This window comes from Vombatus ursinus, unplaced genomic scaffold (genome assembly GCF_900497805.2).
Source record: "Vombatus ursinus unplaced genomic scaffold, bare-nosed wombat genome assembly UNPS02010284.1, whole genome shotgun sequence".
NCBI lineage: Eukaryota > Metazoa > Chordata > Mammalia > Diprotodontia > Vombatidae > Vombatus > Vombatus ursinus.
Genome location: NW_020950062.1, coordinates 13,234,492 through 13,252,494, shown reverse-complemented (window position 1 = coordinate 13,252,494; position 18,003 = coordinate 13,234,492). Strand labels below are relative to the sequence as shown.

General features: G+C 31.8%; 1 protein-coding gene across 3 annotated transcripts in view; it reads right to left on the bottom strand.

Annotated features, from left to right (window-relative positions):
* The window catches only part of CSMD3 (CUB and Sushi multiple domains 3), a 1,542,511-nt gene that overhangs the window by 880,811 nt on the left and 643,697 nt on the right, over nt 1–18,003 (bottom strand). The gene's annotated exons all lie outside the window — the stretch shown is intronic.

Genomic DNA, 18,003 nt, shown 5'->3' with positions numbered 1-18,003 from the left:
ATGCCAAGTCATTTCCCACTGGTCTTGGCAGTTGGAAGAAAACAGAACCATGCTGATTCACAACCAGTCTGACATTGGCTTCTGAGGAAGATTTGTTGTATTTCAGGGAAGAGAGACAGAGAGCCTTTCTAATCTACTAGGTTTTCACTGGTTTGCTTTGAAGACATTTGAGATAGGGTGGACTTTATTGATCTTTTTTTTTTTTTTTGTTTGGCTTGTGATCCACAAAGACTGGGGTAAAAAAAAAAAGCAAAATTTAATGATTTAATGCACTGTACACAGGCTTATTCTAAAATGGCATTACTTATTTCAAGAAAGGAACACACAGTGCCCCCCCCCTGCCACTATAATACACAAGATGAAGATGAAAGTGATAACTCCAAGTAGAATGAACAGAAGTGGAAAGGTAGGAATGTGCTTGTAAAGGGGCAAATAGTGGTGCAGCTTAGTTGTAGCTTTGTGTATGTAAATGGGAGTGTGAAATAGTTTAGGGAAAGTAAATTCAGGCTGATCTTTACTGAGTCAAATACTTCATTATAATAAATGACAAAAGAGTAAAATCTTGTATTTTTTATCCCATTCAATGAGGTTTGCAATTGTAAAAATGTGGTCTGGTATAGGTCAGCAGATGACTGTCCATTCCACAGCCTTTTGTGGGTAATAGTATCATTAAGTGAAAAAGAAGGCCTTGAACTCCTGTTTAAGGAGTTTGGACTTTATTCAATAGTAGATGGGAAATTCCTGCATGTTTTTTGTTCAGTAAAGTTATATAATTTTACATTATTTTACATTATTGAATTTCCTAGTTAATGTATTGGTATTGATTAGAGTAGGGAGGTAGAAGTTAGGAACTAGCCCTAAGAAGGTATAATGAAGTAGAACTTGGGTTATTGGTAGTAGAGGTGGAAAAGGACAGGATAGAAAGACTTAGAGCTGGAAATAAGATTTTTCATAAAATTATGGATATAAAGGCAGAAGAAACCCCAGAGGCCATTTAGTACAATCACCTTTATTTTATAGATGTCAAAAATAAAGCCCAGGGAGATTTATTGGCTTGTTCTGGGTCATAGAGGGGACAGTACCATATACACTATGTAACTGACCCTTTTGTTAGGAATTGAGAATAGGGTTGGGGGAAGAGTTAAAGATGAGTTGCAGGGATTGCGTGTCTAGAAGAAACATTGTCTCATAACTGAAAGAGAGAACTCAGGTAGAGCTCAAGGATGCAGATAAAGAGCAAGGGTTCTATGTTGAAAACATTGAGATTGAGAAGCTGGTGAGTTGTCCAGGAAGAAAGGAATAAAGGAAATGGGGGGAGGCACCTTACTAGATCACCAGTAATAGATATCTGAGAATATTGGCAAAATGGGCTTCCTGGTTGTTCTTAACATTCAACTTAACGTTGAACCATTCAGCCTCCATAATAATCATCCACTTTAGACGTCTCCTAAGGAAACATCAAAATTCCTTTCTGAGTGAGGACAAAGTATGCACTCTATCACTAGTATGAAGAAGAAAATGTAGGGCATTATTACACCAGTTCTCTGGAAGTTCTCACAACAAAAAGCAGACCACTATCATGCTTATAAATTTTCCCTTATACTCAAAACATATGTGAAACATAGCCTTGGAACTATAATAGAAGTTCATGGAAAAGCTATGCTATGAATTAATTTACTGCAAAGCCAATTTTGTAGGAATGATTTGTCTCATAATGTGAATTATACCTGTAAAACAGAGCTGTCACACATAAAAAGGTAAGTAATAGAAATCATATAAGTATACCCTTTTGCAAGTCAATGAGAATTGTTTTAGGACACAATTTTAAACCTATTTTACAATGAACTTGAAGGTAAATGATGAATAAATATGTAGGATTACATAAGTAATAATGTGACTGGAGAAATTGAAAAGCATAGATGAAATTTTTTTCTGAGAATATACATAACTGGAGATTTATATATAACAGAATCAAAGCAATTTGGAATAAAAAAATAGAAACAGTAACTTGATAGATATTTTAAAAAGCTACAAATACTCAATTTCACCTTTAATAAAGGCACTAATTTTAACTTTTAAAAATTTCTGTAAAAATGGATATTATGTTTAAGACAGCCAAATATATTTCTCTTTAGCACTAAATTGTTTTGTTTACCATTTGAATAGTTGGTGTCTGAAATTTTTGACTGATTGGAGTCGAACCCCAAATATCTTTGATAATAAAATTCATGCCTATGTGAATTCAATACTTTTACTTACTTAAACTTAGAATCTTTAAGAATTAAAGGCCTCTGTGGTATTATCTCCATTTCATACCCATACTTAGGAGGCAGAAACAGATTCAACGATTTTCCATATACAGAGGCTGATATCATCAAATCAACACCATGAAATTTTTAATCAAAGCACCAAGTATCTTTAGTCCAAAATGTTTGATTTGGTGGCACTATGCAGACTCATTTGTTATATAGATTTATTTTTTTCAAGTTTATTAGCATTATCTCCTTAGTCAAAAAACCTTAGTGATTATATGAAAAATGGAAAAATCATACAATTCCATGCAGTATTTTGAGACATATAAAAAACAAAACCATTAACTTAGAAAAGGAAGAAGAAATTAAAAGCTTACAGAATGACTTATGAAACTTTATTTTTGCAGTATATGCTAATCACATCAAGTTTTTGATCTACATTTTACAATGTGATGAGGATAAATGATTGGCTCACAATCAGGCAATTAATTATTGGATCCTGACACCCAAATCTCAATATGGATAATTTTAGTTTGTACCATCACAGAGATGGAACTAATTCAGGAAACTTGAAAACATATGTTGATGGTAGCAGATGTACCAGGTCTGCTTGGCTTCATAGACCTTGCAGTTATGGTGCAGCAAGAAAATGTCACAACTATATGAAAATAATGAGAATTTTAAAAAAAAAAATCATTTTGGGGAGTTGTAATTGATTTGATAAAAACCAACATATGGTTAAAGTTACCATTTATAAGGCTCAGAGATATTGATACTTTCAGTGTTGTTTATATCTCCACTAATAGAGGTAATACCCTCCAATTCTTTTGACATTTGGATTTAAATTGAATGTCTAATTATTATGTTATCTTTGGCCAAGCAGGATAGTTTAAATTCATAAAATTTAATTTTTTAAAATCCTTTGATATATTTTACAGCATTCTAAATGTCTATTTTTTCTTTTTTACACTTTTGTCTTTTCCTTTGCCTTTTTGATGATAAATTATGTAAAAAATAAATATGCCACTCAATATGATATATCAATTATGTCATATATCAACTATGTGATCTATTAACTACATCAACAATATGATACATACATATATGCATACATACCATATATATGTACATGTATATGCATGTTTGATTCAATGTCTTAAAAAATTTGCCTCCAAATGGGCTTAATAATTTCAACTTATTTATTGGAAAGGAAGCAACTAATCAGTGATCATAATTAATGAGCATCATTCATCCAGAACATAATACAGTATTTTAATATCAAAGGGGAAATGGAATCATTAATGCATTTGTTTTAATCCAAAATTACTAAAAAATAATTTAAAACCATTTGACCATACTCCCATAGGCTTTGCCAAAAGTGTAGACTGAATAAGTTTGAAGTTCTCACAAGTTTTTGACCATAGTGATTTATGATTTTATATCATCTGGGCTATACTTGCATAATGCACTATTTTTGAGACTGGTAGAAAAGTATTCCCACAGGGCACATTAGATTCAAGCTGCTAACTTGCTAGACTGTGAAGAAAGCCAAGAATATCAACTCAGTCTGCTGGAAAACTAAATTCAATATGGGATCTCTCTTGACCTATTCCCCAACTCTATCTCACCCTTGTCTCTAGGTTCTTTATTCAGCTATATTTCTGTCTGTCTATCTTCTTCCCTGACTGCCTATCTTACTTCCTATTTATCTGCCTATCTTACATGCTAGAATGATAATTTCACATTTAGGGCTATAGAATGGCTACTGTTTATAGCACTTTCTTTGTCTGCTCATCTTCCTTCTGGGGAATGTTTGGAAGGGCATCATACCAGAAATAGGCTTGTTTGAAGTAATTATCTCAATAGGACTAAAACAACCTTTCCTACTTTCCATAGCTGTAATTGTTGTCTCCTTCCACAAATTATCATGTTACACTTATCAGTGTAATGTTAAATCATGCCCAATAGCATGTAAGCTCTCTGAAGTCAGAGAATGTATATATATATAAATATATGCATATATATATATATACACACAGGTATATATATGCATATATATACATACACATATTTATATGTATATGTGTATCTACACTATAATGTGTATGTTTGTATGGATACATGTATTTACAGTGCCTAATACAGTACCTTACTTAATAAATGATTCTTGAAACACGAGCCACACTAGGTAGAGTAAATTGCAAGAGTCAAGCTCTCTAGGCTCACACGCTGTCTTGTGGTTGATAAATTCTCCCTAGTGCCACCCAAACCAGATTAAAACATAATTGGGAAATATTTGACAAAATAAATAAAAAATACAATAGAATTTGGATAATATTAATGATTTCCTAAATCAATATGTGGAGATCCTTGTATACAGATCAGTGTCCCACCCTCTTTCTATTTGAATTTGACAGATTAGGTAATGAGTGAGCTTTTAAAAAAAATATTAGAGAGAATATCATAGAGAACAAAGTGACAACTTAGGGGTCATAGGAACAAAGTTCCAGAAAAAAAGGGACTTCAGTGGTTTTCAAGTAGAGCTCTCTCATTTTATAAGAAAGGAATCTGAGGTCCAGGGGAGGTAAAGTGATCACAAGAGTAGTAACCAGACATATGCCCAGCTATTCTGATTCTAAATCCAGCATTCTTCCCACTACCCCAATCAACCAAGAAGTACGGGGCTAATGTGAACTAGAGGATCATATTGGTACAAAACATGAAATTATACTGTTTTCATGTGTATATTGTTTTAATATGTGCTCTGTTTGGCTTCTACTACTGAGCTCTCTCAGAAACTTACTTAACCCTTTATGATAAAATTTCTTCTTGGATATTTCATTTTTGTTTTCCTTCTTATGAGATTTATATAGATTTGAGGAAAATTCTTTATTTGGGAAAGGCTTGTATTCTTACTCCTAAAATGGCAGAATATAAAAACTACCAAAGAATTAGACCAAACCAACTTTTGACCCCTTCAATATATCTCATTAAATATAGTATATATAGGTTTATTTTCTCCAAAATGATTGTTAACATCATCATGATTGTTGTTGAAATTTAAGTAGTGCTTCAATGTTTAAAAATAGCTTACATTCATTATTTCATTTGATGAAGAGCTCACATAATAAACCAAGACATGAATAAAGATAAATGGCTAGAATGTAAGCTCTATGAAGGCTGTGACCGTATCCAATCCTTAATGTCCAAATAGCACCAAGGACACATAGAATGTCCCCATTAACTAGGTTGAAATGAAATATACTTTGATACCCCTTGGCTTATTCTTGTACTCAGTGTAACTAATTGGATTACTTATATCTTATAAAGATACTGGTAATTTTACTTAGGTACCTAAAAACTCAGTTAAAAATACTGTTATCATAATCAATAGAATGAGCAAGATATAGGAAATTAATGACTGCTAGATTTATGACACATTAACAAAAAAATTGACTATATTGATTCAGAATAATTTGATAGGCTTTACGTAATTTCTTATATAATTTAGAAAGATATCTTGTAAGTTCTATAAGTTTATATTTATTTGATATCACCACTAAGAATTATCCAAAGATTATTTAAACATTAAAGCTATGAACAGACATATAAAACCATGACAGAATGTAATGTAATAATTATGAAAAATGGCCCTATATCTATATAGCCAATGACAAACTGTTCTACCATTTATGCATCTTCTTGCCTTCCTAAAAGCACCCAGGTTAATGGTATGTGTCCATTTTGTGCACAGAAAGAGAGCCATATGCTTTATAAGCATACAAGCAAGTGCAGCACCTTGTTACAAAATTGGATGAAAACACTTCAAAATAATCACAAATAAGATAAAAGTATCTAAGGTGTTGCAGAATTTCTTCATATCCCAAAGGCAGCAGGAGCTTGCTCTGGCACTAGGTTTATTTTTTTTTAATAAGAAAAGAAAGTGAGCAGTAGTTTGTCTATATTACCACCTGAGTTTCATCACTACTTAAAAATCTATGTACTCTCACACCTTTTTTATTTGCAGGTACTAAAATTCCATCAAAAGTTATGAAAGTCAGGAGTACTTTTAACATGATATACCACTGCAAGCAAAATGTAGTTTGTAAAGTTAGGGAAGAAGCATAAAATCAATAAGGATTTTGAAAATATGTGATATTAGAAGAAAATGGATATTATATTCTGTCTTTTTCTTCTAATTAGAGTACAAGATAAATCTGGGCCTTTCCTCTTCTCAATACGACAATGATCTTTGAGCATCATTTGTGGAAAATGGTGAATATAATGACACTGTTTAGCTTTAGCCTTATAATAGTCTGCATTTTGGATATAAAACTATATGAAATATTACATGTGATTACCTTCATCTCCCGTGTGCCCAGATTTTTAAATTGTAGAATGTTGAGTAATGGTAATATGGATTTTTTAAAGCTAGGCAATCATAGCAACCAGTTAAAAACTAGGAATGAAAATAATAGTAGATTGAACTGTTTAAAAGGAGCTATCAAATATTTAAAGGAAGAAGCTATGTTAGGCTGGGAGAAAATGGCAAAATGTAGAAATCTGAATTTATCAAGAACAATATTTTGTCCCATTAATAGGTGCTGACATTTATGTAGTGCTTCAGGGTTTATTTTTCTTTTCACTTCTGATTCCCTCAATGAATCTGTGGAAAGGGTAGAATAAGTATTATTAATGCCATTTTACAAATAAGATTTGAATACATTTGAGGTCTCATCTAAGGCTATACAATTAGACTGAAAAAGAACAAATTGAAATGTAGAACTTTTTCCCTAAACTGTTCTTTTCTCTACATAGGCATGATATGGATTAAGTTGAGAAGTTGTCTGTTTTTCAGAAGACTTTCTTATAACAAAAATATTAAAACCACAAACCCAAGACATAATCAGTCCTTAAAGCCCTGCCCTGGAAAGCTTAGTGTAAAAATCTAAGCCTTTTCCCTTATGGGAAATTGCCTTGTCTGGTGTGTCGTTTTATACAGTATAATACAAAGAACTCTAAATATAATGTTAACCTGTCTGACCCTGGCTAGAATTCTTATTGAAATTCCAGATATGCTATTATCAAAAAAGAAAAATAAAGTTCAGTGAATTAATATTATTATAAAAGTACCAGCTGGTTAAAAAATGCATCTGTTTAAATCCTTTTAAATACTCTGTTCCTCAGATTGGCAAGAAAATTCTAATCTTTGGGGTTTTGGCTTGCCTCTTGGGCTAAACAATATATTAAAGAGCAAGCAAAAGTGATACTAAGTAAAAATTTAGTGTTATGAAGAATATTACTTTGATAAGTCTGTGTAGACATGATGAATTGGTACAAGGAAGCAAAATAATCCTTTCAGTATAATTAAATATATATTATATACATCTAAACATTGAACCTGAATGTGCTACAAATATAACGTTAAAGCTTTCTTAAAATAACTCATTATTGACCAGTATACAAGAATACTGTTAAAATTGAAAGCAAATAATGCAACAATATTGATGAAATACACATTATTCCAAATAATCTGCAATCATAATGTGCTTAGGATGACCTTTCTTATCAAATGCATTTACTTATTTTACCTTTTAAAAAATATAACAAAGAAACATGAGTATTATTCACTATTCTATTGTTACGTGTGATTCAAAATATTAATTATATAAATGGTAAAGTAATATATCAATTTGGTTTTTTTGTGTGTGTGTGTTTGAGAAGTGCTTTGGAATACTGAATTTCAAAAGAAATTTCTGTTGTACAATTTCAATGAAAACTCCACAGGGCAATCAGCCCTTGTTGATTTTCTCACCTAAAATGTTGGCCTTTCTAATACTTCCACCAGAGGCTAAAAACAGCACAAACACAAACAACAGAAATAAAACTAGTTAATTTGGGAGCATGTTAGTAGTTTGGAGTTTTGGTTTGAGGGGACTGGGGATAAAGTTAAAGCTATTATACTTGTTTAAAAAAAAAGATTTAAATGTGACCTATGATATTCTTTTTGCTTTTAGTGGAGACACTCGGGCAAGGCTGCGGCACACAAGAAACTACTTCATTAAAACTAATATTCTAGTGACATCAGTGCCTCTAGTCGTAGCTAGTCCTAAGGATATTGTTCAAAGGGCAGGTGATTTTGATATGAAAGGAGACAGAAGGTGAGGTAGGAAGCATAATGTACAACCAGGGAAGGCTAGGCTACCTGGGCTATTACAACATCCTCGTCATTCTAAGAGCAGCATGTTTATATCTATATCAGGTAGGCTATTTGGATTTGTGTGAACAAGCACATGGTAGTGGGGATAGAAAATAAGCATTTCCTAGTATCAATTCCAGAAATTATCACAGGTGATTGAGCTGTTGAATAGCTAAGCCAATAAGACATGCATTCTATTAATTGGCATGTAATTAGAACTTTAAATTTTGCAAAGTACTTTATCTATTATCCCAGCTCCTCACAACAACTCTGTATGGTTAGTCAAACACTATAATGTCCATTTTACAGATGAGGTAAACAAGGCTCAGAAAAGTTATATGATTTACACAACTAATATATGTCAGAGATGGTATTTGAAGCAAGGTTCTTCTTTACTCCAAGGTAAACACTCCTTACTAGGCCACATTGCCTCCCTCTAGACCTTTATTTACAGCACATTAGACACCTACCACAAAAATAAATTAATGAACACTCTCTCTTGGTTCTGTTCTTACTTTATTTGAGAGTTCATGTCTATGAAAGCACTCTATGGTGAAGACAATATACTACATTGTGAAAGTGGATGTTAGTAATTATTTGTCATTTTTAAAAATTTATGATATATATATGTGTGTATATGTATGTATGTATGTATGTATGTATGTATGTAGTTGTCAGAGTGAATAAATACTTTTGTTTTCCTGACTCAGTTATGTGTAGAACCTGTTACAGCACTGTGACTACTAGAGGTAGGAGAAGAACATGTGAGCCCAAGTAATACATATTAAAAGAATGTGGTTAATTTTCATTTCCTTAAACTACCCAGATAGGATACTTCATTCTGACATGAAGGTTTGTTCATTTCAGTTATGTCTGACTCTTTTTGACCCCATTTGGGGTTCTCTTGGCAAAGATACTGGAGTGGCTTGTCATTTCTTTCTCCAGCTCATTTTATAGATGCAGAAACTGAGGCAAACAGGGTTAAGTGACTTGCCCAGGGTCACATAGCTAGTGAGTGTTTAAGGCTGGATTTTAACTTAGGTCTTCCTGAGTCCAGGCCCAGCACTCCATCTACTGTGCCACCTGGCTGCCCTGATATGAAGGTTGCCATAGGTAATAAAAGGCTATCAGTAGAGTATATTATGTAGCTGATCCTACCAATCTGGGAATAGTAAAAGTATATTCCTGCTAATAGATAATAGGAATCTGAGGTCCAATCTAATTAATCCTAGAAGGTCTCATTATGAGAAAATTCATAAGGTAAACTTTTCCAGTGGGGAATTATTTTGATTGAATCAAGTCAAGAAAGCTATCTATTAATATGTAATGTAGAGTATTTGCTATCCACATCAATGAATCAAGTGTCCTTGAATTTAAGAAGCATTTAAGCTATAAATCATTTGGTAGACTAAATAGAATTTTATGTACATAATGAGTCAAATATGTCTGCAAATCATTTACACATATATAATATGCATTTCTTCGGTATATGTTACAGCCTGGTTATACATACTGTGCCCCTATCTACTGTGCCCCTAAGGAATACGTATTTATTCTTCAGAGACTATAGTGTTCCATTACTTATAGCCCTCCTCCTCTGATCCCTCATCCTCTTTTTCCTCCTCCTCCTCCCAATAACACTAGAATATTAGAATTTTAAAAATGAGTTATTCTAGGAGAAGTTGAGGATCATTAAAAGAATGCTGCAATTCAACCAACAAGTCAATCCAATAGGCAATTATTAAGTGTCTACTATGTGCCAGGCAATAAAGACAGTCTACTTACATCTCTTCCTCTTGGTTAACTCTGAGACCAACATGTTGATTTATACTGCTTATCCCAAATACATACACATAGACACTCACAGTACAAACACACACAATCTATGTTATCTATTTAACTAAACATCAAGTTATGAAACTACATGTTAAAATGTATTATTTTGACAGATTTGTGTTTTAAGGATGGATAGATATTTGCAATAAATAAGTATATTTTATTTGCAATATATTCAGGATATCTTCATTTCAGTTTTCATTTTTAAATTCCTAATAACTTTGGAAACATAAACTTCTGCGATTAGTAGTATTAGTCTACCTTTACTTAACATTTTCTAAAGAATTTAAGTCCACATTTACCTGGGATTCTTTGGAGTCCACTGTGGTTTATAATAGATAGGTTAGCAAGAACATTTTGTGAATGATCATTTTATACTTCAAACTATTCTTTTTAGGCAGAAAGACAGTACATGTGATGGAGAGAGCACAAAACTGGGAGTCTAGAGATACAAATTCTAGTACCAGCTATGAGGAACCTACACTATCTCTAAAATATATTGTTTCCTTGTAAAATAGGAAAAATAATACTTGTCTGATCAAAAGATTTAAGTAAAATGTGTGGTAACCAGATTTAGAAAGGCAAATTATCTATTTACTTGTGATTTTATGTCTTTGTCTTATGATTAATTTCTGTTAGCCATAAGCATTAGGTATAGTGCTAAATATATAGTAGTTGCTCAGTAAATGATTGCATAATTTTTGACATTTGCTCCTAAAAACACTACCATTACCTGCCATTGGCAAATGGCAAATACCTGCCATTGAAAACAACAACAAAACTATCAACTAACAACTACTTGATAACAATTTTTTTTATCAATAGAGATGATTAAAGAACTTGCTTATAGTCACACAGATACCAAGCGTAAAAAGTAGGACTTGAAGCAATCCTTCCTGACTCCAAGGCCAGTTTTCTATCCTTTATACTAGGCAGCAGCCTCTTGATAGTGAAAATAGCTGAACAATCCTATAGACCTAAATATTTTAATATGGAAATATGCTACTAGTTAACTCTATTAGTATTACTAATGAAAATAAAAACAAAATAATTTCTTACTTTATACATTTTCTTTTTTGAGGCAATCAGGATTAAGTGATTTGTCCAGAGTCACATAACTAGTTAGTAAGTGTCTGAGGCTAGATCTGAACTCACATCCTCTTAAGTCCAAGGCTGGTGGCCTACTAGCCATCCCACTTTACATAGTTTTTAAAGATTTGCAAATCTCTTTCCTCAACTCTTTGAGATAGAAGTAGGCTTCCAAGGTTGAGATTCTATTATAGTATGAAAAATCAAACAACCTTAGTGTTTTGAAAACAGCAGTATAATAGAAAAGACAATTTGTTTCCTGATCTCCTTCCATAAGGAAGTAAGTAGTTGTATTTAGAAAAATTTCTTGAGGTGAAAGTGAAACATTCTGTTTTCCTTTTGCTTTTAGTAGCATATCAATAAAAAAAATGAATATTACAACTCTCTCCAAAAGATGAAAAAATTGTAAAAAGTTTTTTTAAACACCTAATCAGAAATACTAATTAAAACCCCAAATTCCAACTTATACAATCTGTTATATCATATTAATATGATTGGCCATTAAATATACTGTCAGAAAATAGGCCAAACTATATGAAAACCAAATATTATGGATATAAATATTCACAACAAAAATCTGGCATGTAAAAAATCACCTAACTTTCTTATAACTGAATAAACACCTATTATTAAATAAAATACCTATTTGAACCATAATTAAGATAGTTTATGTTACATAGGAATTAATCTAGGTAGGAATGTATAAAGGAGTTAATCTAGGTGGAAAAAAATCCTAGAAATGCTAGGTGGAAAAAAAACAGCTATCAAAACCTCTTTAGTTATTGAAAAAAAAATGAAAACCCCTGATAATATAGTCTTCAAATTGAATTATTCAAATTTCAGTTTAAATAGATGTGATTTTTTACTAAAAATTACATAAAGTTTTTCACAAAAATTCCACTTTATTTCCTCACCTTCATAAAAATGACCATGAGTTCTGAAATACTCTCAGGAGAGAAAAAGCTCTGGCATGTCCTAATAAATTCAGGAGACTTCCTAAGGATATGGCAGAAATTATATCTTTTATCTAATCTATTTCAATTTAGAGAAGTTTATTATCAGAACATTGGTCATCAGATGCTTTCTATTTTTTTGTCATGGAGATGTCCAAACTACTGTTTTATCACCAGAGTATAGATTTCCAACCTTATAGACATACGATTAAATTACTGTGAGACATTCCTAATATGATAACTCCTTACCACAACAAAGGTTAGTAACTAATCTGTAATTTATAATCTTAAAAATGTCCTAGGGACACTAAGGGATTAAGAATAGGACACTGAACCCAGGGCATCTTGATGCCAAGGCTATACCATGGATTCTATGAACTATACCATGCTGTTTTTTCCAAAGTATAACAGTTAATGGTCAAATTTAAGGTTAGTTAAAAAGGCTAGTTTATTAATAATTAAGAAACTATTTAAAATGATACTTAGGTACTTGCAAAATATAAAAAGAGAAAAATACAGTTTTATTATTTGTATTTTTTTCTCCATAAAGCAAGACATTCAGCTATTTATAAATATTTGGTGCCATGTAAACAGGGGAATGGGGCAATTAGATGGCACAGTGGATAGAGTACTGAGTCATGAAGACTTCTCTTCATGAGTTCAAATCTGGCCTCAGACACTAACTGTGTGATCCTGGGCAAATCTCTTAACCCTGATGGTCTCAGTTTCCTCATCCATAAAATGAGCTGGAGAAGGAAATGGCAACTCCCTTCAATATTTTTACCAAGAAAACCCCAAATGGGGTCATGAAGAGTCAGACTTTACTGAAAAATGACTGAACAAAATAAAAAAAACATGAGAATAATAGCTGAAATTTCTGTGGTGCTTTAAAGTTTGCAAACAGTTTATGTGTTATCTCAATTGAGCCTTACAAAAATACTGTGCTAAAATGTCACACTATCTAAACTGGTTTTAAATATTCTAGACATTTTTTTGGTTTACAAATACCTCATTAAACAAATCTCTCTCTCTCTCTCTCTCTCTCTCTCTCTCTCCATATATATTGCTACATCTGTCATCTATCTGAATTGGTTGTATGGTTATCATTATGTTTTTCAGTGGATATCACGTGCATGTGTGTGTGTGTGTGTGTGTGTGTGTGTGTGTGTGTAAATATTTTAGGCAGCTGGGTGGCACTGTTCTGGGCCTCCAGTCAGGAAGACTCATCTTCCTGAGTTCAAATCTGGCCTCAGACATTTATTAGCTGTGTGAATCTGGGCAAGTCACTTAACTCTGTTTGCATCAGTTTTCTCATCTGTTAAATGAGGTGGAGAAGGAAATAGCAAGTCATTCCAGTTTTCTCTTCCAGGAAAATCCCAAATAGGGTCATGAAAAGTCAGAAATGACTGAAAAACAAATGAATGACAACAGATGGTATCTTCTATTTACATTCAGTATAATAAAATCACATTTTCCCCTTTACTTATCAATCTGTCTGTCTTTTGTATCTATCTACCTACCTAAATCATCTATTAACTGTGTGTGGGGGGGGTATATGTGTATAGGTGTGGGTGGGTGGCATGGGTGCATTTAAGCCTATGATTTCATGGGTATAGGGCATGCTGGTGAAAGAAATTCCCTCTACTAATGTAGAGCCACAATTATCCAACAATTTAAAAGCGTAGAGAACTTATATATTTTTCTCAATAATTGATTATTCCCTTTGTAAACATCAGGTTACATGATTGGGTATATTTTAAATCAAGTTTTATGGTTAAAACTTAATGCCTTAGTATTAAGACTACTTGAAGAAATAATAATACATGGCATAGCATCAGTACATATTTTCATATTTTCATTAAGTACCGGAGTGAATAATTTTCCTTCATATCACTTCACACTTAGCTCTCTATCATTTATTCCCTTATTTTGAACAACTCAGAATCAATTAGAAAGTAATATAGTCCAACAGAGAGCAATGTGGAGTAATCAAAATATTTCCATTAGAAGACCTAGATTCAAATCCGGATTCCTTTCCTGACTAGCTTTTGTGACCCTTGGCCAGTCAGTCGGATTTTCTTATCCTCAGTTTTATAACATGTAAAATGTGAGTAGATTATCCTTCTTATTTCATAAAGTTGTTCTGAGGAAAGTGCTTTATAAATATTTGTGCTATGTGATGTTTGCTCTTATTCTATAACTCCAAAACTATCTTGAGATGAAACAAAATAGGAGATAAGTTGCTGAGAATTATATAGATAAACATAGAAAGAAAAAAAATTAATGATAGGATTTGGAAGAATTCACATATATTTTTGTGTAGGGTAATGAGATGCAGTGTGGAGAGAAAGGTGATCTTGGAGTGTGAACGACTCTCTTTGACCCATGATGTTTGTGGTCTTTAGGTCATTAGTAAATTACTAAATCTCTCTAATTCCACTCCCCTCCCTCAGTTACTATTTAACACTAAAAATTTCAGAGAATGTATTGGTAAGAGGAATCACTTTTCTGAGAATATTGTACCAATGAAAGCATAAGTATGATATATATGTGTGGGTGTGTGCATATTTTTGTGTGTATGTTTATTTGTGTATATATATATATATATATATATATATATATATATATATATATATATATATAATAGTATACTTTCTAGGTCCATACACACACACACACACACACACACACACACATTTATTCATGGGGCATACTTTCTCTTTCATAATTATACCAGGGTATGGAATATATTTTTCAATAAGAAAAAAATCTAAAAGTTAACATTTATATAGCACTTAATATATGCCAGGAATTGTGCTAAGGGTTTTATAATTATTATCTTGTTGATTCTCACAACAATCCTGAGAGATAGTTTTGTTTTGTTTTTTTTATCCTTGTTTTACAGATGAAGAAACTGTGGCAAACAGCAGTTAAGTCAGTTGCCCAGGGTCACATAGCCAGTAAGGATCTAAGGACACATTTGAACTCAGGCCTTCCTGACTTCAGGCCTTGCTGCGTCTACTGCACCACCTAGCTAACCCAGCTATTATCATTAGTGTGAAAGGACAAATATTAGCTATATTGAGAGGATATTTGAATTAATTCCCTAGTGAATGAAGATAAAAGCAATATTTTCTTTCCCTGAATCATATAGACTTTAAACTATGGAGTTACATTGAAAACAATCACTGATATAATTTCCTTTCTAGGTGAGTTTTCTAATTGGGAAAAAAGGTACTTTGATTTAACATTAAATCATTTCTTTTGCAGAAATCTGGCATTTATACCATTAAACATTTTCAAGATTTAGTTCGGGTAGAATGCAAACTCTTTAAGGGTAAAGACATTTTTTTTTTTACTTTTTGCCTTTATATCCCAAATTCCTATCACAATACTTTACATAAAATAGACCCTTCATAAATGTTTGTTGAGAGGAAATGAAGATAGTGTACCTCATGAAAAGGGAAATCTTCATTGCCATAAAAGCTATTACTCTCTTGTCATGGAGAGAAATAGGCATAGGAAAAGAGTTTTTACTGAAGTTCATTATTCTTAGAAATATTTCCTTTGAAATTAATATATTGTAGTATAATCATAAATGATAGTTATGTCACTCAAATTCCGGTTGAGCAGTTATAGTAGAGAAATGGAGACTAATTTGCAAAACTGCATATTTTGGGAGGCTTAAACAATGAACGTTTAACATTTTTATCAATGAACGTAACAATAAAATTTAAATTGCTTTCTTTTCAAAGAGGTTAAACATATACCCAAATTATCCCAAGGAATATGCAGAGAGTGACTTTTTAAATGACTGGAGAATAATTATTTCTAAGGAAGCTCAAATAAGAAATGCAAGTTTGGAAAGAAGGTAAAGACTGCAATACAGAGAATGAATTAACATAGTTTGGGGTGATAATGAATATAATTAGGAAATTTGAATAGTATTGGAAACTATGTTGAGAATAAGTTTATATGCTTAATTGATATTTACTTTTATCTATTTACAACTTTTCAGATTTAACTTTCTTAAAAATACCTTTTTTTCAATTAGCATATAAAACCTGGCTTTCTTTTTCCTCAATTTATATTTTCATTTTCCCCCCACTAATGACAATACTTGCTACATGGACTTAAATGGTATTCCCTGATTTTCTCAAAGAATAGATTTTATCCAATAGCAGCTAATCAGGCAGCAACAAAATGTATTTTTCTGCAATTTTCATATAGCCTGAAGTTATTATACATTAGAAAACATTTGTACTTCATCAAAACCAATTCCATAGCTCAAGTAAAAACTCACACTAAAAATGGTTAGGTTTCAGTTATGCTTTTCTGTTGACCATCAAATAGCATGAAAAACTATCTAAACAATGCTCCATACCTCCCCCCTCACAAATAAATCATGATTTAAACTAGATCGCTACCATTATTAAAATTTCTTTCTGACACAAAACAAACCAATATATCTACATAATTTAAAAAAAAACTCTGAAATGTTCAAATATCCAAGTGTTTGGATGGAAAGAAAATATGTTGGTAACAGAATAAAGAAACAAAAGAAAACTATTTTGAAAAGTTTCTCATGAAAGAGATGGAAAGTAAAATGCTATTGCAAATATATATGGATAGAAATGAGCTTCTGAGATATTTCTATGTGATTTGCAATGGGCTTGTAGAAATATTTTTTCCTTCTTAGTTCTCACTCTGCTTTAAAATAATATATATCTATATATAATATCTATGCATGACACAAAAATGTAACATGCATAAATTATATATTATACTTTATTATAGAGACTGTACTCAAACCAAAGGTTGATCTTATTCAGTGTCAAATATAATTCTGATTTGGAAAACAGACATTCTTGACTAGAAATTTGTTCAATTAAACTTCTATGGATGCATCCATTGGTAATTTTATATACAAACACATATGTTTCTGTGTGGCACTATTCTAATCTTCTATATTATTTGGATAATTTAAATAAAACAATGATAATGTTTTCTTTTAAATCTGTTTACCATTATTTTAATATAATCAATTTTAGAAGGTTGACTTAGAGTAACAATATAAATAGTACATAATAAAATGCCCAAGCATTTATGATCCCTAAATATGAATTATAAAGTTAATGAATATTTACTTTAAAGAACCATAAAGTTAAGCAATGGCCAATACCTCTTCAAAATAAAGAATTTCCTCCTCAATTGTATCTTTTGGTAGAAGGAAGAGGAAATTTGGATAGAAAAGTCAAATGTGTGTTAAAACTACCATCAAGATCCAGATTCATTAATTTCCCAAGTAAATGATATTTTAGTGTAATCTTTGTATAATTAACTTTCATGCAGCAGAAGAAAATCAGATGCCTGTGTTAGACACTTCTGATACATATTTCTCAAAGTGTGATGTCAAAACGTGTACTAGAGATTGAACTTGCTTTGAAATATGACAACACTGAAACTGTTTGTAAGCCAGCTTCAGTCTCCAAGTTGACATGCTTTAACATTACACTTAGGGAAATATTTCTTCACAATAAGTTATTTCAATACCTCAACTGATATAAATAAAAATTACACAATATTATGTCTTGATGGAATTGACAACAAGCTATAAACTTTTTCAAAGTAGTTCTTTTTTCTCTTGCTCACTTATCCACCTTCAAATATATGA